Source organism: Ornithorhynchus anatinus, chromosome 2 (genome assembly GCF_004115215.2).
Source record: "Ornithorhynchus anatinus isolate Pmale09 chromosome 2, mOrnAna1.pri.v4, whole genome shotgun sequence".
NCBI lineage: Eukaryota > Metazoa > Chordata > Mammalia > Monotremata > Ornithorhynchidae > Ornithorhynchus > Ornithorhynchus anatinus.
Window position 1 is genome coordinate 132232620 of NC_041729.1, and position 25570 is coordinate 132258189.

The following is a 25570-nucleotide window of genomic DNA, read 5'->3' on the forward strand; positions in this document are numbered from 1 at the left end:
GAAGATAATCAGATTGGACACAGTCCATGTCCCACATGGGGCTCACAGTCTTAATCCCCACTTTTCAGATGAGGGACTGAGGCAGAGAGAAGTGAAGTGGCTTGCCCATGGTCACTCAATAGACAAGAGCCACAGTTAGAACTCAGGTCCTTCTGACTCCCAAACAGGTGCTCTATCCACTAAACCACGCTGCTTGTGCGAACCAAGATTTTAAATGGAGGAATTTTTTTTTAAATGTTGCCAGGAAACCATTTATTATTGCAAGAGTCATAAATTAGCAGATCATACACACCCCATCATGTACCCCTTTCATATACCATTGAGCCTCTTACATGTCTACTGGATTCCTCAATCTCCTGTATTTTCCATTCCTTAGTGGTATGGTAATTTAACACATACTATTCTGCCTCTGCCAAACCTATGGACTTACAAGATGGAGATATTTGATTTACATCCCTCATTTAAACTCATAACACTCAGGAAAAAAAAAAACATAGCATCCTTCCGCTTCAGAATACAATTATCATTCAAGCTATGCCTACACTTAATTTAAATGGGACAAACTGTGTACTTCCTCTATATTTTTGAAGCTGACATTCTGTGCTTGACCTCATGGAGACTTTGGCCAAATGTGTCTCAAGATTCTGTTAAAAAGCAGTTTAGAATTCATTGAAATATGCAGGAGGTCCATAAATAAAACTACTTTGGGAAGTGTAGATGGGGCTTCGGAGTAATCCATATCTGGGAATCGATGTTGAAATCTTAGCTTCCATAGACTTTTAAAACATGTTCATCCAATGTATCCATTTTCTCTAGGTCGATTAGCTCGTCTCTCACAGTGGCCTTTTCATCTTTCCCAAGAGACTCTCCTTTCTTGAGTTGATTGATTACCTTTTTAACATTATTGGAAATAATACTTTCTAATGGATGCCAGGCAACTAATTTCTTCAATTATTTTTTTATCAGTGTCATTCTTTCTTTGTACAAATGTCAAAGGCAATACTCTTACCAATAGTCTCTTTCATCAACTCCAAATACAAGTCTTTCAACCATGAAATAAAAATTGGTTAAATTTCCACCAATGCTTTCTTCAACACACACATTGGTTCAATGTTTGGAATTATTTTCATTGGATTAAGTTCTAATGTTTTATTTTGTTATTTTGCTTTTTTTGTTGTCTTTGTTCTGTTATTATTTTGGTCTTTTGGGTTTGTTTTACTCTGTTCAAGTTTTTAAGTTATAAGCAGTGATTCATTACTAAATACTAGTGTGAAAATTAAATCAATCCAGGAATTAGATCTGATATATAATGGAGAATATTTTAGGTATTTGAAAAGAAGTACAGTTTTCTATGCTCAAATTTCATATTGAATTAATTCAGTAAAAATGAATCTGAACAGATAAATGGGGAACCAGTTACACTCAGAAAAGCCTTCATTCACTTCGCTCCATGGGGAACAGCGTGACCTAGTGATAAGTACACTGACTTGGGATTCAAAGGACCTGGGTTCTAATCTTGGCTCTACTTAGGCTATTGTGTGACATGGGCAAGTCACACTTAACTTTCTACCTCAGTTTCCTCATCTGTAAAATGGGAATTAGACTATAAGCCCCATATGGGAAAGGGACTGTATCCAACCTGATTATCTTGTATCTACCACAGTATTTAGAAGAGTGCTTGGCACACAGTAAATATTTAATAAATGCAATAATAATAATAATAATACCAGCAATAATGGTGATAATAATAATTCACACAAAGGCCAATCAGGCTACACTGTCTGGGCTTGATAGTTCATTCAGCCACAGAGCTCAGGATTTCCTCCATCATTTCTGCCCGTTAGACCAAGGAGTGAATGCTGAATATTCTAACATCATCCTGCATTCTGACATCAAAGGGAGGAAACCCTTCATAAAAAGACACTATCAGTCATTTGTAGAAGAGTTATGATCCTGGGAAGCAGGGCAAATATTCCCAAATTCTAATATCTAAGACTAAGCTCAGAGCATTACAGTGCTGTGGCTTCATTGCTTGGTTCTTGCCTCTCAGGGGATTCAGTCACTGAACTGCCCAATATTATAGACACATTTACTTAAGTCTATTTCATTTTTCACATCTTTAAGCATTTAGCACCTCGATTATGGCTCTTAGGTTAGACAAGTTAGGCAAGGAAATAAAAACACCTTTTTTCATGGTATTTGTTAAGTGCTTACTATGCACCAGACATGGAAGCAAGCATTGGAGTAGATACGAGACAATCAGGTTGGACATAGCCCCTCCCTGTTCCCCATGAGGCTCAAGGTATAGGTCAGAGGGAGGAGGATTTAATTCCATTTTAAAGATGAGGTAACTGAAGTACAGAGACTGTAAGCTCCTCCTCTAGACTGTAAACTACTTATGGGTGGGGAATGTGCCTATCAATTCTGTTACTACTCTCCCAAGTGTCTAATACAGTGCTGTGCACATACAAGCACTCAATAAATGCAACTGATTGATCGATGAATTAAATGATTTGCTCAAGGTCACAAAGCAAACCAGAGGCAAGAGGCCATGTCTTCTGACTATCAGGCTTGTATTCTCTCCACTGCTTCCATGCTGCTTCCCTCAGACTCCCAAATTATTATAGAATAACAGGAGTGCACATCATTTCACTACACAGATATGTTTCCCAAAGTATTCCTGAATGTCTGTGGTGTGGTTCTGGGCACTTGAGGAACATGACCAAAAAAGCAAAAGAGGTGATCCCTGTCCTCACACATATAATTGAATGGGGGAATATGTACTAAATTATATTTTATTGTCAAAATTTACTTCATAAAACAGGTTGTCTGAAAAGTGTGTGATCCATTTGTTACAGTCATTATCAACATGCTCACCAATAAATATTTAGTTCATTAATAGTTTGTGCTATGATTTTAGAAACTCTACCTAAATGTGTAGCTACGATTAAATTCCTTAGTGAAATCATTTTAGAGGTGGGCCTTCTATGAGAAATGCTCCATGGATATGATGTTGCTTTCAAGAAGTCTGAGATTTCTAAAACTAAATGACTTGTAAGGACAGATATACAACTAATGACTTATTAAGATAGGGAATTCACATTTTGCTATTGAATTAAGAAGCGTAATGTCGTCTCGCAATTTATTTGGTTGTTTTATGTCATATGTCCTTAAGAAATTATGTTATTCAATATTTCATAGAAAAACTAATGGGATTAATGCCTGTTCACTTGTTTTGATATGTTTCTATCTATAATTCTATTATTTATATTGAGGCTATTGATTCCTGTTTACTTGTTTTAATGTCTGCCTCCCCCCTTCTAGACTGTAAGCCTGTTGTGGGCAGGGATTTTCTCTCTTTATTGCTGAATTGTACTTTCCAAGCACTTAGTACAATCCTCTGCACCTAGGAAGCGTTCAGTATATATGACCGAGTGAATGAATGAATGAATGAATGAATGAATGGATAAAAAATGTCGAAATGCATCATTCTGCTATTGCTAGGCAAGTGTTCTATTCAAAATAATTCTTTCCTAATTTAAACCCCTGTTGTTCCATGATCCTTTCACTGTTGTTCATCAGGTAATTCTTCTTTTAATTACTTCTCTTCCAGCAGTCTATCTGATCTCTGCTAACATAAAGTGGGCCCGCTGTGAACTTATACATTCTCCTAGAGCAATCCTGGAAATAAAACCCCAGTATAATCAGAGTGCTGAAGGGATCTCGGATTCTGATTGTCAGACTGAAATCTTTGTATATTGTTAGCCAGATCCGACCCCCAGTGTGATGCTCTTCAAAATGCACATGATCAACCCTATCATGGAGCCATTAACCACTGAGAGAAGGGAGTTATTTAAGATTGTAGTGATGTTGATTACTTTAGTGTCAATTTCTCATTTCTTTAGCCATTGTCCTCACCACTGAGTGACCTTCTTCAGTTCTGTACTATTAAATATATATATTTATGCACACACACATATATGTACATATATATGCATACATGTATGATTGAAATTTTCCCTTGCTTTGGAGATTTTGTAATACACCACAAAAGGGGAACACATTTAATCTGTGCCTGACCTCTAGATTCATCTGAGAATATTTTACTGCCTCTTCCAAAACCAAACCTCAAGGGAATACTTTTGTTTCCATCAATGAGCCTTCAGAAGTCACACTTAAGTGATGCAAGTGATTTACTTCAGTTGAAACCCAGATTTTTCCTTTAAAGTGACTATGATTTCCAAAGTTCAAACACTTCAAGGATTCGAGGAATCAAAGACTCAGAGGGTATAACGGGATTTATCTTTCTTTCACTTAAAAGCAAAAAGATGTAATTTTGTTCAAAGACTGAAGAAATAATCACATCATGTAAATCTTTCACCTAAATCAACCACTTGAAGATGACATTTCCCCATCTGAAAACCCTATCAACACAACCTCCTGTACTAATCAACAGGCTAATCAGGAGAGGGAATCTCTTTCTGGCTAAGCAAGAGGATCAATCTCTTAGAGTTGCTTCATGTTTAAAGTGTATTCTTCTTAGGAGAATACAGAAAAGTATTCAGAAAAGTTCAGAAAAGTAGACATTTTCCTTTTATCAAAAATGCCACTAGATATGTCACCAAATATGTTATTTCTTTCCAAGACCTGTTGGCTTATCTGGCTTTTTTTCCCAATTCTTTTCCCCATTTTTGTGTGGAGGATATTATTTCAGTCAATCCTGGCCATGCTCATTTGACATTCCTCAAGAATGGCTGAACCTGGAAAATTTTTGTTCGATGAATTCTGGCTTCTTTCTCCTATGCTGAAATTGATCGTGGCCCCAAAAGTGAATGGATAACTCAGCAGAGGAATGTTTTAGAGAAAGAGATTCAGTTCTAATATTTCTGTCTCTGCTTCCCAAATTCCACAAATACTTTTCTTCTTGTGAAATGGAAAATCAGCTTCAGGTGTAGTTTTTTTAATTCAGTGCTGGAGTCATCCCTACTTCTTGGACAATGTAGACTGGAGCAGTTCAAAGTTGGGAAACATAGACTAGCTCCAGGAGAAGGGTTACTTCTTGGAGGGGTTTCAAACATCTCCATCTACAGATTCCTCCTTTAATGCCATTTCTGCTCCCTTTATTCCATTGGCACTGCATTGATTCAACCAATTAATCAATAGAATATATTGATCTCTTACTCTGTAGAGAGCACTGAGCTAAGCAATTGGGGCAGTACAATTGTGGTAATACATATGATCATGGTCCTCAAGAAGTTTACAGACATTAAAATAAATTATCAATAGGAGGAAAGCAGAAGAAGGAGCCCCTTGATGCCAAATCTAGTGGAGTCTATTCAGTTCTAATCCTCCAAGAACTCTCAACTTCTTTCTATACTATGGACCACTCCATGAGGTTGTCTCGTGGCTCTGTTTGCTTTCCTTTCTCATCTCATTTTAATTTCACTCTCTTGGGTGGCTTCAACTACCAACTCAGTGTGGATGACTTCCAAATTTACTCTGACCTCTTTCATTCCCTGCAATCTTGAATATTCTCTGCCTTCAGAATTTCTCTACCTGGATAATCCATTGGCATTTGAAGCTCAATATATCCAAACTTCACTCTTCATCTTCCTTCCCAAATCCCCTCCTCCTCCTCCTCCTCCTCCTCCTCCTCCTCCTCTTCCTCCTCCTCCTCCTAACTTTTGCATCATTAATGAAAACATCACCTTCTGCTCGATCTCCCAAGCCTCGTCAACATCGCCTCTCTCAAGCCCTGTTACACCTACTGATTCTTCCTCCATACTACCTCCAGAATCTATCCATCCCTCTCCAATCAAATAACCATTACATTCATACAAGTACTAAGAATCCCACTTGACTATCACAACAGTCTACTTAGTGATCTCCATCTTGAATCTGCTACTGCATCACATATCTAAAATTCCATTTAGCAAATATCTTTCCCTTTTAAAACCTCCAATGATTATCTCCTATGCCTATCCTCATTAAATAGAAACGCATGACTACTGACTTGAAGGTATTTAATCAACTCTTCCCTTCCTAATCTCTATACCTCATAGTCATATCTCCCATCACTGACTTCTTACTTATACCTCCTTTCATGCCTGAAAATCTGTCTCGGCTCCACAACTTGTCTGCTGTGTGACCTTGGGCAGTCAATTTACTTCTCTGTGCCTCAGATACCGCATCTGTAAAACGAGGATTGAGACTGTGGGCCCCATGTGGGACAGGGACTGTGTCTAACCCAATTTGCTTGTATCTACCCCAGCACTTAATACAGTGCCTTGCACATAGTAAGCACATAATGAATACGATACTTCTCCTTCCCATCTGACAGACACAGTTCACTGATTCCATCCCCTCCTGGTTCTCCTCTCATCTATCTGGCCATTCATTCTCAGTCTCCTTCGTGGGCTCCTCCTCCCTCTCCCATCTTCTAACTATAGGTGTCCCTCAAGGTTCAGTTCTTGGTCCCCTTCTATTCTCCATCTACACTCACTCCCTTGGAGGACTCATTCGCTCCCATGGCTTCAACTATCATCTCTATGCAGGTGACATATAAATCTGTATCTCCTCCCCTGTTCTCTCTCCCTCCCTCTAGTTTCGCATTTCCTCCTGCCTTCAGGACATCTCTACTTGGATGTCTTCCCGCCATATAAAACTTAACACATCTAAGACAGAGGTCCTTATCTCCCCTCCCAAACCCTGTCCTTTCCCTGACTTTCCTGTCACAGTGGACAGCACAACCATCCTTCCCGTCTCACAAGACCACAACCTTGGTGTTATCCTTGACTCTGCTCTCTCATTCACCCCCGCCGATTATTCCAGACCTTTAACTCTCTCCTTAGGCCCCCTGTTCCTCTCCCTCCCCCATCCCTCACCCCCAATGATCTGGCCTCCTACTTCATCACGAAAATTAACACAATCAGGTCTGAACTCCCCACAGTCACCCCTCCCCCTCCTGCATCCCCACCCCAACCCTCTCCCCTACTTTCCCATCCTTCCCTGCAGTATCCTCAGAGGAGATCTCCGCCCTCCTCGCAAGTGCCACCCCCTCCACCTGTGCCTCGAACCCCATTCCCGCTCACCTTATAAAAACCATTGCCCCTGCCCTCCTCCCCTCCTTAACTTCTATCTTTAACCACTCACTCTCCAATGGCTTCTTCCCCTCTGCCTTCAAACATGCCCACATCTCCCCCATCCTAAAAAAACCCTCTCTCGACCCCACTTCCCCTTCGAGTTACTGCCCTATTTCCCTACTACCCTTCCTTTCCAAGATCCTAGAATGAGTAGTCTATACTCGCTGCTTAGAATTCCTTAACTCCCATTCTCTCCTGGACCCCTTCCAATCTGGCTTCCATCCCCTCCACTCTATGGAGACTGCTCTCTCTAAGGTCACCCATTACCTCCTTCTTGCCAAATCCAAAGGCTCCTACTCTATTCTAATCCTCCTTGACCTCTCAGCTGCCTTTGACACTATCAACCATCCCCTTCTCCTCCACACCTTATCTCACCTTGGCTTCATGGACTCCATCCTCTCCTGGTTCTCCTCTTATCTCTCTGGCAGGTTATTCTGGGTCTCCTTCACAGTCTCCTCCTCCCCCTCCCATCCTCTAACTGTTCGGGTTTCCCAAGGGTCAGTTCTTGGCCCTCTTCTGTTCTCCATCTACACTCACTCCACCAGTGCACCCATTCGCTCTCACGGCTTCAACTATCATCTCCATGCAGATGACACACAGCTCTACATCTCTGCCCCTGTCCTCTTCACCTCGCTTCAGGCTTGTATCTCCTCCTGCCTCCAAGACGTCTCTACCTGGATGTCTGCCCACCACCTAAAACTCAACATGACCAAAACTGAGCTCCTCATCTTCCCTCCCAAACCTTATCCTCTCCCTGACTTCCCTATCACTGTGGAAGGTACGACCATCCTTCCCATCTCTCAGGCCTGCAACCTCGGTGTCATCTTTGACTCGACTCTCTTGTTCACCCACACATCCGATCTGTCACCAAAACCTGCCGGTCTCACCTTTATAATATAGCCAAGATCCGCCCTTTCCTCTCCACACAAACGGCTATCTTACTGACACAGGCCTGTGTAATATGCCGGCTAGATTACTGTGTCAGCCTGCTCTCTGATCTCTCTTCCTCCTCTCTCTCCCCTCTCCAGTCTATTCTTCACTCCGCTGCCCGGCTCATCTTCCTGCAGTAACGCTCTGGGAATGTCACTCCCCTTCTTAAAAACCTCCAGGGGTTGCCTATCAACCTCCGCTCCAAACAAAAACTCCTCAGTCTAGGCTTCAAGGCTCTACATCACCTTGCCCCTTCCTACCTCTCCTCCCTTCTCTCTTTCTACCGCCCACCCGCACACTCCGCTCCTCTGCCGCCCACCTCCTCACCATCCCCTGTTCTTGCCTATCCTGCAATCGACCCCTGGGCCACGTCCTCCTGCGGTCCTAGAACACCCTCTCTCCTCACCTCCGTCTAACTAATTTTCTTCCCCTCTTCAAAACCCTACTTAAAGCTCACCTCTTCCAAGAGGCCTTCCCAGACTGAGCTCCCTTTTTCCCTCTACTCCCTCTACCCTGCCCCTTCACCTCTCCGCAGCTAAATCCTCTTTTCCCCTCATTTCTCTCTGCTCCTCCCCCTCTCCCTTCCCATCCCCTCAGCACTGTACTCGTCCGCTCAACTGTATATATTATCATTACCCTATTCATTTTGTTATTGAGATGTACATTGCCTCGATTCTTTTTATTTGCTATTGTTTTAATGAAATGTTCATCGCCTTGATTCTATTTATTGCTATTGTTCTTGTCTGTCCATCTCCCCTGATTAGACTGTAAGCCCATCAAAGGGCAGGGACTGTCTCTATCTGTTACCGATTTGTACATTCCAAGCGCTTAGGACAGTGCTCTGCACATAGTAAGCGCTCAATAAATACTATTGAATGAATGAATGAATTCACCCCACATATCTAATCCATCACCAAAGCCTCGCCTTCAAAACATCGCCAAGATCTGCTCTTTCCTCTCCATCCAAACTGCTACCACGTTAGTACAACCACTCATCCTATCCCAACTGGATTACTGCATCAACCTCCTTTCTGACCTCCCAACCTCCTGTTTCTCCCCACTTCAGTCCATACTTCACTCTGCTGCCCGGATTATCTTTCTACAGAAATGTTTTGGGCACATCACCCCCCTCTCAAAAATCTCCAGTGGTTGCCTATCAACCTTTGTATCTAACAAAAACTCCTCACTAGTGGCTTTAAAGCTCTCCATCACTTTGCCCCTTCTTACCTCACCTCCCTTCTCTCCTTTTTACATCCCAGCCTACACACTCTGTTCCTCTGGTTCTCACCTTCTCGCTGTGCCTCGTTCTTGCCTGCCCTGCCGTCAAGCCCTGGCCCACGTCCTACCTCTGGGCTGGAATGCCCTCCCTCCTTAAATCCACCAAACAATTACACTTTCCTCCTGTAAGTTCCTAATGAAGGCTCACCTCCTCCAAGAGGCCTTCCTAAACTAAGCCCCCCTTTTTCCTCAGCTCCCCCCGTCACCCCGACTCACTCCCGTGTTCTATCCTCTTCTCCCCATCCTACAGCACTTGTGTATGTATGTTTTAAATTCACAGCACGGCTCAGTGGAAAGAGCCTGGGGTTGGGAGTCAGAGGTCATGTGTTCGAATCCCAGATCTGCCACTTGGCAGCTGTGTGACTGTGTGCAAGTCACTTAAATTCTCTGTGCCTCAGTTACCTCAACTGGAAAATGGGGATTCACTGTGAGCCTCATGTGGGACAACCTGATGACCCTGTATTCATTCATTCAATAGTATTTATTGAGCGCTTACTATGTGCAGAGCACTGTACTAAGCGCTTGGGATGAACAAGTCGGCAACAGATAGAGACAGTCCCTGCCGTTTGACGGGCTTACAGTCTAATCGGGGGAGACGGACAGACAAGAACAATGGCACTAAACAGCGTCAAGGGGGAAGAACATCTCATAAAAACCATGGCAGCTAAATAGAATCAAGGCGATGTACAATTCATTAACAAAATAAATAGGGTAACGAAAATATATACAGTTGAGCGGACGAGTACAGTGCTGTGGGGATGGGAAGGGAGAGGTGGAGGAGCAGAGGGAAAAGGGGAAAATGAGGCTTTAGCTGCGGAGAGGTAAAGGGGGGATGGCAGAGGGAGTAGAGGGGGAAGAGGAGCTCAGTCTGGGAAGGCCTCTTGGAGGAGGTGAGTTTTAAGTAAGGTTTTGAAGAGGGAAAGAGAATCAGTTTGGCGGAGGTGAGGAGGGAGGGCGTTCCAGGACCGCGGGAGGACGTGACCCAGGGGTCGACGGCGGGATAGGCGAGACCGAGGGACGGCGAGGAGGTGGGCGGCAGAGGAGCGGAGCGTGCGGGGTGGGCGGTAGAAAGAGAGAAGGGAGGAGAGGTAGGAAGGGGCAAGGTGATGGAGAGCCTTGAAGCCTAGAGTGAGGAGTTTTTGTTTGGAGCGGAGGTTGATAGGCAACCACTGGAGTTGTTTAAGAAGGGGAGTGACATGCCCAGATCGTTTCTGCAGGAAGATGAGCCAGGCAGCGGAGTGAAGAATAGACCGGAGCGGGGCGAGAGAGGAGGAAGGGAGGTCAGAGAGAAGGCTGACACAGTAGTCTAGCCGGGATATAACGAGAGCCCGTAATAGTAAGGTAGCCGTTTGGGTGGAGAGGAAAGGGCGGATCTTGGCGATATTGTAGAGGTGAAACCGGCAGGTCTTGGTAACGGATAGGATGTGTGGGGTGAACGAGAGGGACGAGTCAAGGATGACACTGAGATTGCGGGCCTGCGGGACGGGAAGGATGGTCGTGCCATCCACGGTGATGGAGAAGTCTGGGAGCGGACCGGGCTTGGGAGGGAAGATGAGGAGCTCAGTCTTGCTCATGTTGAGTTTTAGGTGGCGGGCCGACATCCAGGTGGAGACGTCCCGGAGGCAGGAGGAGATGCGAGCCTGAAGGGAGGGGGAGAGGACAGGGGCGGAGATGTAGATCTGCGTGTCATCTGCGTAGAGATGGTAGTCAAAGCCGTGAGAGCGAATGAGTTCACCGAGGGAGTGAGTGTAAATGGAGAACAGAAGAGGGCCAAGAACTGACCCTTGAGGAACTCCAACAGTTAAAAGGATGGGAGGGGGAGGAGGCTCCAGCGTAGGAGACCGAGAATGATCGGCCAGAGAGGTAAGAGGAGAACCAGGAGAGGACAGAGTCCGTGAAGCCAAGGTGAGATAAAGTATGGAGGAGGAGGGGATGGTCGACAGTGTCAAAGGCAGCAGAGAGGTCAAGGAGGATCAGAATGGAGTAGGAGCCATTGGATTTGGCAAGAAGGAGGTCATGGGTGACCTTAGAGAGAGCAGTCTCGGTAGAGTAGAGGGGATGGAAGCCAGATTGGAGGGGGTCTAGGAGAGAATGGGAGTTAAGGAATTCTAGGCATCGATTGTAGACGACTCGTTCTAAGATTTTGGAAAGGAAGGGTAGTAGGGAGATAGGACGATAACTGGAGGGGGAAGTGGGGTCAAGAGCGGGTTTTTTTAGGATGGGAGAGACGTGGGCGTGTTTGAAGGCAGAGGGGAAGGAGCCCTTGGAGATTGAGTGGTTAAAAATAGAAGTTAAGGAAGGGAGGAGGGCAGGGACGATGGTTTTAAGAAGGTGAGAGGGAATGGGGTCCGAGGCGCAGGTGGAGGGGGTGGCACTTGCAGGTGGAGGGGGTGGCACCCTGTATCTACCCCAGTGCTTAGAACAGTGCTCTGCACATAGTAAGTGCTTAACAAATACCAACATTATTATTATTATTATGTGTATATAACTTTAATTCTATTTATTTATATTGATGCCTGTTTACTTGATTTTATGTCTGTTTCCCCTCTTCTAGACTGTATGCCCGGTGTGGGCAGGGATTGTCTCTCTTTATTATTGAATTGTACTTTTCAAGCACTTAATACAGTGCTCTGCACATGGTAAGTGCTCAATAAGTGTGACTGAATAAATGAATGAAATCACATATCCCCCTGGAAAACTTATTGGAAGATTTCTAATCTCCCCACTATATCACATCACTGAGCACAAACATAGCCTCAACCCTTTATACTCAGCCATCCAAACCTTTTATTTTATCTGAACTTGCCTCATTAGTCAATTAGTCAATTTGTCAAGATACTCAGCTGTACTAAAAAACTAAAGATTTTTCACAAAACCTAGTTTTCATTTGTTTCGTGCCCTGACCTTGATTTTTCATATAGGGATACAGGTATATATGTTCTTCTAACACATTGGTAGCATGTTATCATTTGTGGATGTTCTAATATAAAATGGTATTTTAATTCTCTTTAGTACTTAAATTTTAGAATTAGGGCAATAGAGAATATTTAAATAGAGTTTGTTTAATCTTGATTTCTAGACTAATAAAATAAAGCAAATAAAAATATACCATTAGTTGGTACAATTCTGTCAAAATACAGTACATTTTAAAGTCCATCTGTCTCATTTTTATTCATGGTTTCTGCTCTCCCTGGAAATGAGTCAAATAAAATTGGATTTATACCCAATTTTGGAACAGATATGTGAATATTTTGGTAGGCTAATCAAATATAAAATAATCACATCATAATTTTTGGAATTTGGGGTTGACATTTAAGAAGTATCTGACACATTAGTTAAAGAACAGTGAAATAGCCTGTTCTCATAATGACATAGAATTTTATATTAGAAAGTACCAAGAACAAACCATTTAATTTTTTCTGGGACTAATATTTTCACACTTAATAGAGGGAAGTATTATTGGGATTTAACTCAGACACAAGAATTGATCAGTTTGCAGAAATTAATGAGATAATTTTAAAAGGGAAATAAAAATGGTATATGAATACTTGACAAATGCATTTGATGATGGAGAAAGCTCTTGGGGCCCTTTGGAATGTTCTGTCTGAAAAAGCTACACAGTATTTGAGTTATACTCAAACACTCTAGACTTTCTTTTGTTTAATTTATGAAAGAATAGTTTAACTTTTTCCACACATGCTGTTTATACATATTCAAGCACACTCACTGGACTCTAGTGAGAGCTTTTACTCACTGGATCAAAATGTGGCCAGCTTTTTAGCTGCCTAACCATAAGTAAGGGTCAAAATTAGTTCTTGGTTGACCCAAGTGGCCATGACTAAACGAGACCCACAAATTAGATAAGGACCAAAATCAGATTATAAATCATAATTTAAACGGGTGAATACTAAAGACAAGGTTTGCAATGCATTACAGTGTGTATATTCTTTGTGAGCAAGGATTATCTATATCTATTCTTTTGATGCTCCCAAATGTTTCATAAAATTTTCCACTTTCAGGAAGGGCACAATATATAGCTTTGGTTGATTGAGTGATGCTTTGAAGGTTGTCAGGGCCAAGCTGAAGATTTGCTAAAGATAGTCTTGGGGTTAGGCCATGTGGCTTTCTGAGAGTTTTGCTTGGGAAAATAAAGGGCTGAGAAACAGGGTTTTCTCCTACATAACCCTTAAATGAGGCTAACAACCAATTAACCTTCTCTAGCTTCCTTATAGCTTAGATAGAAAGACACTGCCATAAAGAGAGCCTCCTTGCTGGTCTCAGAATAGCAGCATCACACAATTCATCTCAGCCATGATCCAGCTTCCAATCCATCAATCAATACATAATCACATTCATTGAGTGCTGATTGCTTGCAGAGCTCTGTATAAATGCTTGGGAGAGTAAAGTAACAGACACATTCCCTACCCATAATGGCCCTCACTTTCCTGCTCTAAGGAGAACTCCGTTTCCTTTGGGTAAGGCAATATCCAGTGCTTTTAACTGTGGGCAAGATTATCAACAGAGTAACCAGAGGCCTACCTACTAAAAATTTCATTGAAATTGTTGCTTTGACTCATTATTTTCTGCTGTGCTAAAAGGGATACTCCCTCCCCCTTCGTATGTGACAATTACTCTCCTCAACTTCAAAGCTTTATTAAAATCACATCTTTTCCAAGAGGCCTTTCCCGACTAAGCCCTCATTTCCCTATTCCCTCTCACTCCTACTTTAGGTGAAGCAATAGGGAAGGAAATAGATGGAGTGATGAGGTATTAGACATGGAAGGCTTCCTGGAAGAGATGAGCTCTTTCTTGGGCTTTGTAGATGGGGATAGTGGTAGTCTGTCAGCTAAGGAGGAAGAGGGAGTTCCAGGCATGGAGAAGGACAGGAGATCAGTGGTGAGAGATGACAGCAGGTCACAGTGCATAGGATGGTATTAGAGGAATGAAGTTTGTGGGGAGGTTTGCAGTGGGAGACGAGTGAGGATAAATAGAGAGAATTGATAGAGCCTAAAGTTGATGGTGAGGAATATCTGCTTGATGTAGTTAGTGATGGATGGGCAAATATTGAAAGTTTTGTTGAGTCAAGAGACATGCACAAATAAAGCACACATTAAAATACAAATTTAGTTTAGCTACTAGTTTAGTCACTGACTTCGGTATTGGCATTTCTTGGATATTTTTGCAAATGTGCTTTGGGTAAACTGATCTTTTTAAGGACATGTTCCCTTGAATTATTGTTCCATGATTTTTCCACTCATGATTTTGACAATCCACACCTAATTTTCCATATTCCAATCTGGCTACTGCAATGTAGTGTGCTTAATAACCAGGGTTTTCCCCTACTAAGAATAATATTAGCTGTTATTTCAACCCTGTTTGCCCTTTCATTTTCAAACTTCCAGCCCTTGGAGCACATTGTGTCTCTCTGGCACTGTATCAGTAGTTCATTATCATCATACTAATTAAATAAAATAATTGTAACTGTTAAATTTCATTGTTACTAACTGATGAAAATGAACAATAAGTAAAGTTCCCTTCAGGAACCTAACAAGTTGCTTATACAGTATAACATAGCTGTGCTTTGTTTTCGAAGAAGACTCCTCTCACCCGTAGGATCTATTCACATTTGAAAGTGTGGTGAAAAAAACAAAGTGGGACTGATACTCCTACTAAATTGTGTGTGATAAAAGATCATTGGTGTGCTATGGGCTTGTCCTCCACTGGATCTCCCTCTTTTTTAAAACCTATTGTGAAATTATGGGAGTTTCCAGCCCTAATTCCATGGTGAAAGTGCCTTTCGCATCACTGTAGGGATGCTTAGAACCTGGTCCGCCTCCTCTGAGTCCCCAAAAACGTCCATAATTCTCACTCTTCTTCAACAGGTTTTGACGCATCCTACTCACTTCCCCTGAAATCCCTGCATGTCATTTTTTGTCTCATCTCTACAGCTGAAGCCCAAACATCTCACTGAAGACATCAGGGACTAGTAAACAACCCCTCCAGGGCTAGTAGCAGGAAGCCTGTAGACAAAGTACTCCTACCCATGGCTCCCTAGGTCACAATTTTCCCTGACACCTGGAGTTTCTTCCCTGGCCCCTTCTGCTAGCAGACACCAAGATCTGATCAATACCACTGATTGATTGAAATGAAAAAGGCCAGCATTACCTCCATCCAGCAGCAAGACAAAATTTCCACAATGGTTGAGGTCTACAAAGCCGTTTTGGGCTCCAACTTTGTTTGTGTCTGTGAGGCCTGAACTCGTTTCAGAAAATTCACTGAGCTCCTGTGTGAGTTTCACCAGTACCATATTTGAATCACCAAATGGTAGGACAAGATTGCTAACAAGAAGGTCCTGAAATGCAGAAAGGTCACTAATATAAAAGCAATGCACACAGTAAAACAGCTCATTCAATGCATTCAATCATATGTATTGAGTACTTACTATGTTAGAGCACTTTACTAACACTTGGGAAAGTACAATAGAGTGTGATTCAGTGGAAAGAGCCTGGGCTTGGGAGTCAGAGGCCGTGGGTTCTAATCCTGGCTCTGCCACTGGCCAGCTGTGTGACTTTGGGCAAGTCACTTAACTTCTCTGGGCCTCAGTTCCCTCATCTGTAAAATGGGGATTAAGACTGTGAGCCCCACGTGGGACAACCTGATCACCTTGTATCCCCCAGCACTTAGAACAGAGCTTTGCACATATTAAGCACTTAACAAATACCACCATTTTAAATTTTTTTTACAATACGACAATAGACAAACACATTCCCTGTGGGTGGCACAGGGGAGGGTGATGGATGACAGCAGGATACCCAATGAGGCGGCTGGATGACTGCAAAGTACCCAATTAGCTGTTCTGTGGTGAACTGAAAGGAACTCACAAGCTAGAAGGGCAGAAAAGGCAATTAATTCATTCATTCAATAGTATTTATTGAGTGCTTTCTATGTGCAGAGCACTGTACTAAGCACTTGGAATGTACAAGTCGGCAACAGATAGAGAGCAGAGCACTGTACTAAGCACTTGGAATGTACAAGTCAGCAACAGATAGAGACCATCCCTGCCCACTGACGGGCTTACTGTCTAATTGGGGGAGACAGATGGACAAAAACAAGACAACTTAATAGCAATAACTAGAATCAAGGGGATGTATACCTCATTAACAAAATAAATAGGGTAATAAGAATATATACAAATGAGCAATTTTCATCCATAGTATAGCCAAGCCTCAAACAGTGTGGTATTGCCATTGTATGTGAGTCATATGTGGGAATGGAACTGGATCAGACTGAATTGACTTGAATCTACCCCACTGCTTAGAACAGTGCTTGACACACAGTAAGCACTCATCAAATGCATGTTAGTAATGATTATTATGATCACTGCAGCAGACAGACTAGCCTGACAGGACAAAAAGGAGGGAGGATTGAGTGCCTTAAAGTTGACGGTATTTTTAGAGAGAATACCACTGAGGTAACAGAATTCAGTGGCTGCTTAAAGTTCTGAGATACAGAAGACTACCTCTGGTTTTGCTTAGGATTTCCCAGGGTAGACATGTCAGAAATAGCAAGGGACAGCACACCTTGAAATAGGCATAGACTTTATTTTCTGTTCATATGTTTTCCATAAACTTTTGAATTCTATCCGATGGAAACTAAGTTGCCTCTAACCTCCTTTATACCTTTAGTCTTTGGTGATACTGAAAGAGGCTTTGACTAAATGAGTGTATTTCCATGGCCCACACCCCATTTGGCTGGGAAGCAAAATCTGCATGTGAGAAATATATTACAGTTTCTAAGGATGTCTTCTCACTTTATTGGATACTAATGTATCACTTACAGACTCTGCTTGCCAATCTATATGCACAAATCAAAGACAAAATATAACATGTTGGTTTCAATCATTTGTATATTCTCAAATCTTTGTTATTAGGATTACAATAATCACTTGAAATAAACATGTGGTTCTAGAATCTAAAGGATCCTTGACCTTAGCATACCAGAAATGAGATTAATTAAGATTCACACTATCATTTTCACACATACCTTAATAAAGTTGCAGAATACATTCTCAAGTTTTTGTTTTCTTCATGCAAACCACTGAATTCTTAGAAATTAGAGCTTCCCAACCAAATGAAGCCAAGGACTGAGAAATTTCTCATTGAATTTAAGTTATGAAGGCAATCAATTCACATCACTCGGGCCACATACATCCATGTTTGGAGACAAAAATATCCAGATTACATTTTTATCATATCCACATCCAATATAAAATAACTCAACATCACCTTAGCTTTGGCTATATTCTACCAGTATACCAGGACATGTTAAAGATATTTACCACTATCTCCCCGGTGAGATAACTGCTGTAACTAGTTGGAATCACTACTCCAAACAACCATCACATAGGATAGCTACGGGAATATTCCCACAGGAATCGTGATTATTTGCTTGAACGACATTCTATAGCCTTAGCTTAGGTTTTCAATATTCTATGAGGATTTGGAAAAAATGCATCACAAGGGAAAGGCCACTTTTCTTTATGTTTTATTTTTAAAGTCGTCAGATTTGACAAGCTTGCTAAGCTAAGGGGAGTTTAATTTTCTAATATGTTTTGAAATATGCTATGTGCCATTTTCACACAGGGTCAAATCAGGAGTGTACATGCTTTACACTGACAGCTCCTATAAATACTATTTTCTCTTTGCTGACTCCATGAAGCTTGCCACCTGATCCCCAATTAACACAGTGATTTACTCTAAATGGAAGGCTACTTCTTTTTTCCTCCATCATTCGTCTGTAGCATTCCCAGTTAAATGCCATTTAACAAAACCTTATCTGATGAAGATGACTTATTTTCCTTCCTCTTTCATTCCATTTTTCTGTGAATTAAAAGATATTCTGTGAGGTTAAAGAAAAAGGACACACAAATTCTAAGAAATAAGATATTGGGGATGCACATTTTCCCATTTACATCTATTTTAAAGGATAGCTTTATTGATGAACATTAAGGAAGAGTCTCCTGTAACCAAAATGACCTAGAAGACAGAAATATTTCCAACTGAGGATGGAATTAAAAGATTTGGACTCTGGAAAGGTGAAGACATAAATTACAGGCTGGAATCTTATAAATTAAGAAGGATGTGGACAGAATGAAACCAGAATTCTTACCAAATTCCACAACAGGATTAGAGTGGTTTATTATTACCTACCACACTTACTTGGATGCACTGCATAATATCGCTCCCAACCATGTCTGAAGCAAAAACAAAATACATGGCTCTTTATACCACAGTCAATCACAGTTATTGAGCACAACCTGTGTGCAGAATACCGTATTGCAGTAACGGCTGGGGAGAGGACAGTGCAACAGAGTTGGTAGATATGCTTGCTGTCCACAAGGAACTACAGTCTAGAGGGGAAGATGGGCCCTAAAATGAACTGTGGTAGGAGATACAGCAGACAACAAGGGTATGTGCATAAATGCTGTGGAATGAGTGAATATCAAAGTGCTGAAACAATACAAACCAAGTGCAGATGTGAACCAGAGGGAAATCCATCAATGACATTTATTGAGCACTGAATCTGTGTAGAGCACTGTATTAGGTGCTTGGGGGAGTACAAATAGCAGAGTTGGTAGACACATTCCCTGCCCACGAAGAACTTACAATCTAGAAGGGGAGACAGACATGGATATAAATAAATTACGGATATGTGCCTAAGTGCTTTGGGGCTAAGAAAGGGGTGAATAAGGGAGCAAATCGGGGTGAGGCAGAAAGGAGTGGGAGAAGAGGAAATAAGGGTTAGGCAGGGACAGTGAGTAGGCTGACATTAGAAGGGTGCGGGCTGGGTTGTAGTAGGAGAGTAGCGAGGTTAGTTAGGAGGTGCCAAGGTGATGGAATGTTTTAAAGCCGATAGCAAGAAGTTTCTGTTTGATGCGGGGTGGGTGGGCAATCACTGGAGGTACTTGAGGAGTGGGGAAACATAGACTCAACATATAGAAAAATGATCCAGGCAGCTGGGCAAAAAGGAAAGGCAGAAAGAAGAAAGGAGGGCTTAGAGGAAACCTCTTTGAGGAGATGCAATTTTAGGAGGATTTTGAAGATGGGGAGAATGGTAGTCTCACAGATATGAAGGGGGAGGGAGTTCCAGTCCAGAGGGACAATGTGGCTAAAGGGTCAGTGTCAAGACAGACAAGATAGAGGTACAGAGACTAGGTTGGGGTTAGTAGAGCCAAGCATCCAAGTTGGGTTATAGTAGGAAATCAGTGAGGTAAGTTAGAAGTGGGGGGGACATATGAGAAATGGTGTGGCCTAGTGGAAGGAACATAAGCCTGATAATACAAATCAGGGTGGACAGTTCCTGTCACTTGCGGCACACAGTTTAAGTAGGAGGGAGTAGGATTTCATCCCCATTATACGGATGAGGAAACCGAGACGCGGAACAGCAAAGGAATTTGCCCGAGGTCACACAGCAGGCAAGTGGCATAGTGGGGATTAGAACCCAGGTCCTCTGACTCCAGGCCTGTGCTCTTTCCACTAGATCTCCCTGCTTCTCTATGCCACTGGGATTCCCACAGGCATCTTCTAAAAGTGCTTTTTGTGTTTTCGCTGTTCCTTGTTTGTCAACAGCTCTGCTTCCACAGCCCACCTTATTCATTTCATTATTTTATTATCATTCATTTATTTATTTATTATTTATAATTCATTACTTATGTCCTTATTATTAGACACAGGGATTGTGTCTAATTCTCATTTCTGTAGTTTTTTTATTGCGGCTTAGTATAGTGCTTTGCAGAAGTAGGTGCCTAATAAATATTACTCCTACCCTTAAGCACCAAGTGCAGTTCAAGAGCTTTGCACATTGTGAGCATTCAGTAAATACCACTGATTCTAAATATAACAACCTCAAGCTCTCATGGGCAAAATTTACCCCAAGTTAGTTGGAAATTGGTAATGTCCCAACAAATCAAAGCTTCAACAATGACAGTGCTGCTTATTTTGCTGTCAGGACCAGCCAACAATAAATACATGGAAAATATGTCAAACCTACTTTATCATTAAAAAGTAGTGACATTTTTCAATTGTGACTAGACAGTGAGGTGAAAGATTAGAACGTGATGATTCAAAATCAGTTAACAATAGTGGAATCATTAACCACAGGCCAAGCAAAGACTAGTAATACAAAAGTCTGTTTAATAAATATTTCCCAGTGCATACCTGATGGTCATCATTCTAGAAGGGCCCAGAGATGGAGCTAATACCAAGACTTTAGACAAGAAGGAACCTCAATTAATCAGTGTTATTTATTGAGAGCTTACTGAAGATACATTAGAACCAGTAGACATGATCCCTGCCTACAGAAAGCTTACAAACTGGTGCAACAGAATTCAAATGAAATAACTGCCTTTCAAATGTACTATTTGTTGTCAAAACCTCAGATGTGTTTGGCATGTGCATGAATTCTTTTCTTAAAACCTTTTGTCCTCCTCTGCTTGTAGTCTCCCAATGCCCTACACTGTTAACACCTTCATTTCACCTGTCTATAATCATTTCCTGAAACTTTGAGATAATTGAAGTTTGACTTTTTCTAGAACACCTGAGAAATTAACAACAAAAAAACCTGATTTCTTTTTCCTTGAAATTATTAACTTCTGTTTTTTCATGACAAAAATATCAGAGCTATAGGTCTTTCTCATTATTTTATTATTGCTTCATTAGAGTGGTTAACTATTAATATTTTTGTTGAGGTTAAAAGTGTCCTTGCAGAAAGCTGACATGTTAAGTGAGCTGGATGCTTTTTGTTGTTGTTGTTGTTGTTGTTATTGCATTTGTTAAGCCTTTACTATGGGCCAGGCACTGTTCTAGGCGCTAGGGTAGATACGAGGTAATCGGTTTGGACACAGTCCATGTCCCACATGGATGCTTAGACATTGTTCACGTAGCTTAGTGGAAAGAGAATGAACCAAGGATTCAGAAGGTCATGGGTATTAAAGCTGGCTCTATCACTTGTCTTCTGTGTGACCTTGGGCAAATCTTTTGACTTCTCTGGGCCTCAGTTACCTCATCTGTAAAATGGGGATTGAGACTGGGAGTCCCATGGGGGACAGGGGCTTTGTCCAACCCGATTTACCTATGTCCACCCTAGTGTTTAGTAAAGTGCCTGGAACATAGTAAGTACTTAACAAATGTCACATTTATAATGATAATAATTGTTCTCATTATTATGATTATTTTAAATCATTTTCACTTGTAATCATTTTACTATTCACTTTCTTTTCATCTTAGCAATTAATTTTCTTAGGCTGATATTGTGTGTGGGGTTTATAAACATCTCTGTAGATGGCTTGTGTTAGGGGAACTGGTTGCTCTGGATTAGCTTTTATATTCCATGGTTTGGGGGCTTTTTTTAATCATTTCACAATTCCATCTCCTTACATTACAATAATTCAATTTATTCTTGTGGTGAGACCACAGCAAGCTGCCTTACCAGTGACAGCTTCTGATTCCACAGACAACAACAAGGAAGAGAGACTTTGCAAAGCCACTGATGGGCTCTACCTGAAGCAGGCGATGGCTGGCTTGTGGGGAGTGGAGCATGGAGGAAGGAAGGTATGACTTTCTTTCCCTGTTCTACCCAATAATGGGCCTGGACCAATCAATGACTGCTCCAAAGAGCCATAGCTGCCATGCCTATGGCAGACAAAGGCAGTTGTTTTGAGTCACAGACAGGGGGTATTTGGAGGAACTTGCAGACAGAGGTATGTTCAGCAGCAGAGAGAAGCAAGCAGCAGGAGAGCAGCAGAAAGCAGCAGCACTTGGAAGCAGAAAGAAGAAGCATGGGCAGAACGGGCTCCTTTGACCACAGATTGGTATTGGACCCTTGGTGGAGTGGAGTAAGTGTATGTGTCACACCCTTGCACACTGATGAAAATATATAAAAAACTTTCCACAGTTACCTTGGTGATCAAAGGTGTGGTTTGAACTCTACTATGTGTCACTGGGGCTCCCCTGTTCCAGGAAGGTCCTGGTTGGTATGAACTGAGGGCTCGTGACGCACATGTTGATATTTTCCATGGAGTTAATAAATGTCTCAATCTGGATTAAAACCCAAGCTTTTTCATGCAGGATTCCATTCCAAAGGAAAATAATTTTGAGCAGGAAATGTGTTGACACACATGTCGATATTTTCCATGGAGTTAATAAATGTCCCAATCTGGATTAAAACCCAAGATTTTTCATGCAGGATTCCATTCCAAAGGAAAATAATTGTGAGTAGGGAATGTGTCTAGCAATGCTGTTATACTATATTCTCCTAAGTGCTCAGTACTGTGGTCTGCACACAATAAGTGGTGAATACATACGATGGATAGATTAAACCAAACAGTTCTCCTCCTCACTGTTTCTGCTTCTTTATGGAAGCCTCCCCTGACTAACCTCTAATTTCCCCATTCTGTTCACTCCTCTTTCTGTGTCGCCTCTGAACTTGGGTATGTATCCCTTAAACACATCAGTATTCACCCCAGCCCCAGCCCCACAACACTTACATAAATATCCTTATGCACTACTTCTCCTTTCTGTAATCCTTTTATTGTCTGTTTCTCCAACTAAATTGAAAGCTCAATAAGGGCAGGGATTGTCTCCCAACTCTCTTTTTTTATGGTATGTCTTAAGCGCTTACTGTGTACCAGGCACTGTTCTAAGCATGGGGATAGATACAAGTTAACCAAGTTGGACACAGTCCCTGTCCCATATAGGGCTCACAGTCTTAATCCTCATTTTACAGATGGGATAACTGAGGCACAAAGAAGTTAAGCCATTTGCCCAAGGTCACACAGCAGTCAAGTGGCAGAGCCAGGATTAGAGCCCCAGTCTATTTTTGGTTAGTACAGTGCTCTGCGCATAGTAAGATCTCAATAAATACAGTGCTCTATATAGAGTAAGCACTCAATCACCTTGCCCTCTCCTACCTCACCTCACTCCTCTTCTACTATAACCCAGCCTTCACACTTCGATCCTCTAATGTCAACTTTCTTACTGTACCTCAATCTCATCTCTCTCATGGCTGACCTCTTGCCCACATCTGCCTCTGGCCTGGAACACCCTCTTCATATCTGACAGACAATTACAGGTGTATGTATTCCAAGAAATTTTCCCTAGCTAATCCCTCCTTTCCTCCTCCCCCACTACCTTCTGCCTCACTTTGGCTTGCTCTATTTATTCATTAACCACTCCCAGCCCCACAGCACATCTGTAATTTTATTTGTAATGATGTCTGTCTCTCCCTTTAGACTCTAAACTCATTGTGACCAGGGAATTTGTCTTTTATATTGTTCTAGTGTCCTCTCCCAAGTGCTCAGTACAGAGCTCTGCACACAGTAAGATCTTCGTAAATACAATTGACAGACGTATTGATTATACTGTCACTCTAAGTTGCTAAACGTTAATGATGCTGATAGTAGAAAGAACAAGAACGCCTTACCCCTTTTGGACAATGAAATCAGAGGCAGAATGCTATACCTTGTTATGATGAAGTGTTGAACCAGTAATATTTACATCTAAAGGAGATGAGAAGAAAGAGAATCCTCCCATTGGAGTGGTGCTAAGAATAGAGTTGGCATGCTCGTTCATTCATTCATTCAATCATATTTATTGAGAACTTACTGTGTGCGAAGCACTGTACTAAGCACTTGGGGTGAATGCGATACAACAGCAAACAGATACATTCCTGCCCACAATGAGATCACAGTCTAGAGGGGGTGATAGACATTAATATAAGTGAATAAATAGATGAATAAATAAATTACAGATATATATATAGCATCTGTGCTGTGGGGATGAAAGGGAGAATAAATGAAGGAGCAAGAGCGGTGCAGAAGGGAATTAGAGAGGAGGAGAGGAGGGTTTAGTTGGGGAAGACTTCTTGGAGGAGATGTGCCTTCAGTAAGGTTTGGAAGTTGGGGAGAGCAATTGTCTGTCTGATATAAGGAGGGAGGACATTCCAGGTCAGAGGTAGGATGGGCAAGAGGTGGGTGGTGAGACAGATGAGATTGACGTACAGTGAGAAGTTAGCATTCGAAGAATGAAGTGTACAGGCTGGGATGTAGTAGGAGAGTAGTGAGGTGAGGTACAAGGGCGCGAGGTGATTCAGTGTTTTAAAGCCAATGGTGAGTTTTGGTTTGATATTGGGCAAAGACGACTAGCTTAGGCCTGAAGGATTAGGTGCAAATGCCAGGATGCGTTTTGAAGCCTCAGTTGCTCAAATGGAAGCAGGTTTAAAAAAATGTCACAAGCTCCAAACTTAGGGCCAGGGACTGAAGTGGCTAGGATCAGATCCAGAGCTAAGAAACTCTAAGACTATCCTTTCTGTCTTACCAAACCAATGCACTAATTCATGTTCTCATCCACAAACCCATTAACAGCAGCCTAAATCATAGTGAAAGGCACCTTCATTATTCCCTCAGTGTCAGTATAATCTCCACAATACCTTATAAATCAGCGTGGCAGCAGAGTCGTATAAATAGTGGAAAACTTGAAACCTATCTCTTTCTGTGGATTGTTCAAGGGTTAAAAGGTATCGATTCTAGAATAATTTGTAGGTTTGCTAGGTATCTCTAGAGTGTTATCTAATCCACACTTTCAATTTAGGCAAGGATGGATTCACGGTCTCATGTGTGGGCCTCTTCTCTAGCAGCTACCAGACAGGTTACTGGTCAAGAGCCTGATAAATACACACACATGCCCACCCAAAATTTACACACACATACACATCCAAAACAGTCAGACACCAGTACATCACACAACAGTGCATGTCCTAGTGGATAGAACTTGGGCTTGGGAGTCAGGGGGTTTGGGTTCTAATCATAGCTTTCCATTTCCCTCTTGTGTGAACTTGGACAATTCACTGAATTGCTCTGTGCCTCAGTTTTCCCACCTGTAAAATGGGGATTAAATGCCGGATACTTCCCTCCTTCTCTGCCTGCAAACCCCATGAGGGACAGGGACTATAACTGACCTCATTAACTAGTTACTGCCCCAGAGATTAGTAGAGTGTTTGGCACATAGTAAGCACTTAACAAATACTACTATCAATATTATTGTTGTTGTTTAAGCTAATTAAGGAAATTCATTTCATTTCATTCCCTTAAACTTCTCCACTTTTTACATACATAGAACAGTGCTTAGATTATAATCAAACGATCAGCGGTATTTACTCTATACCTG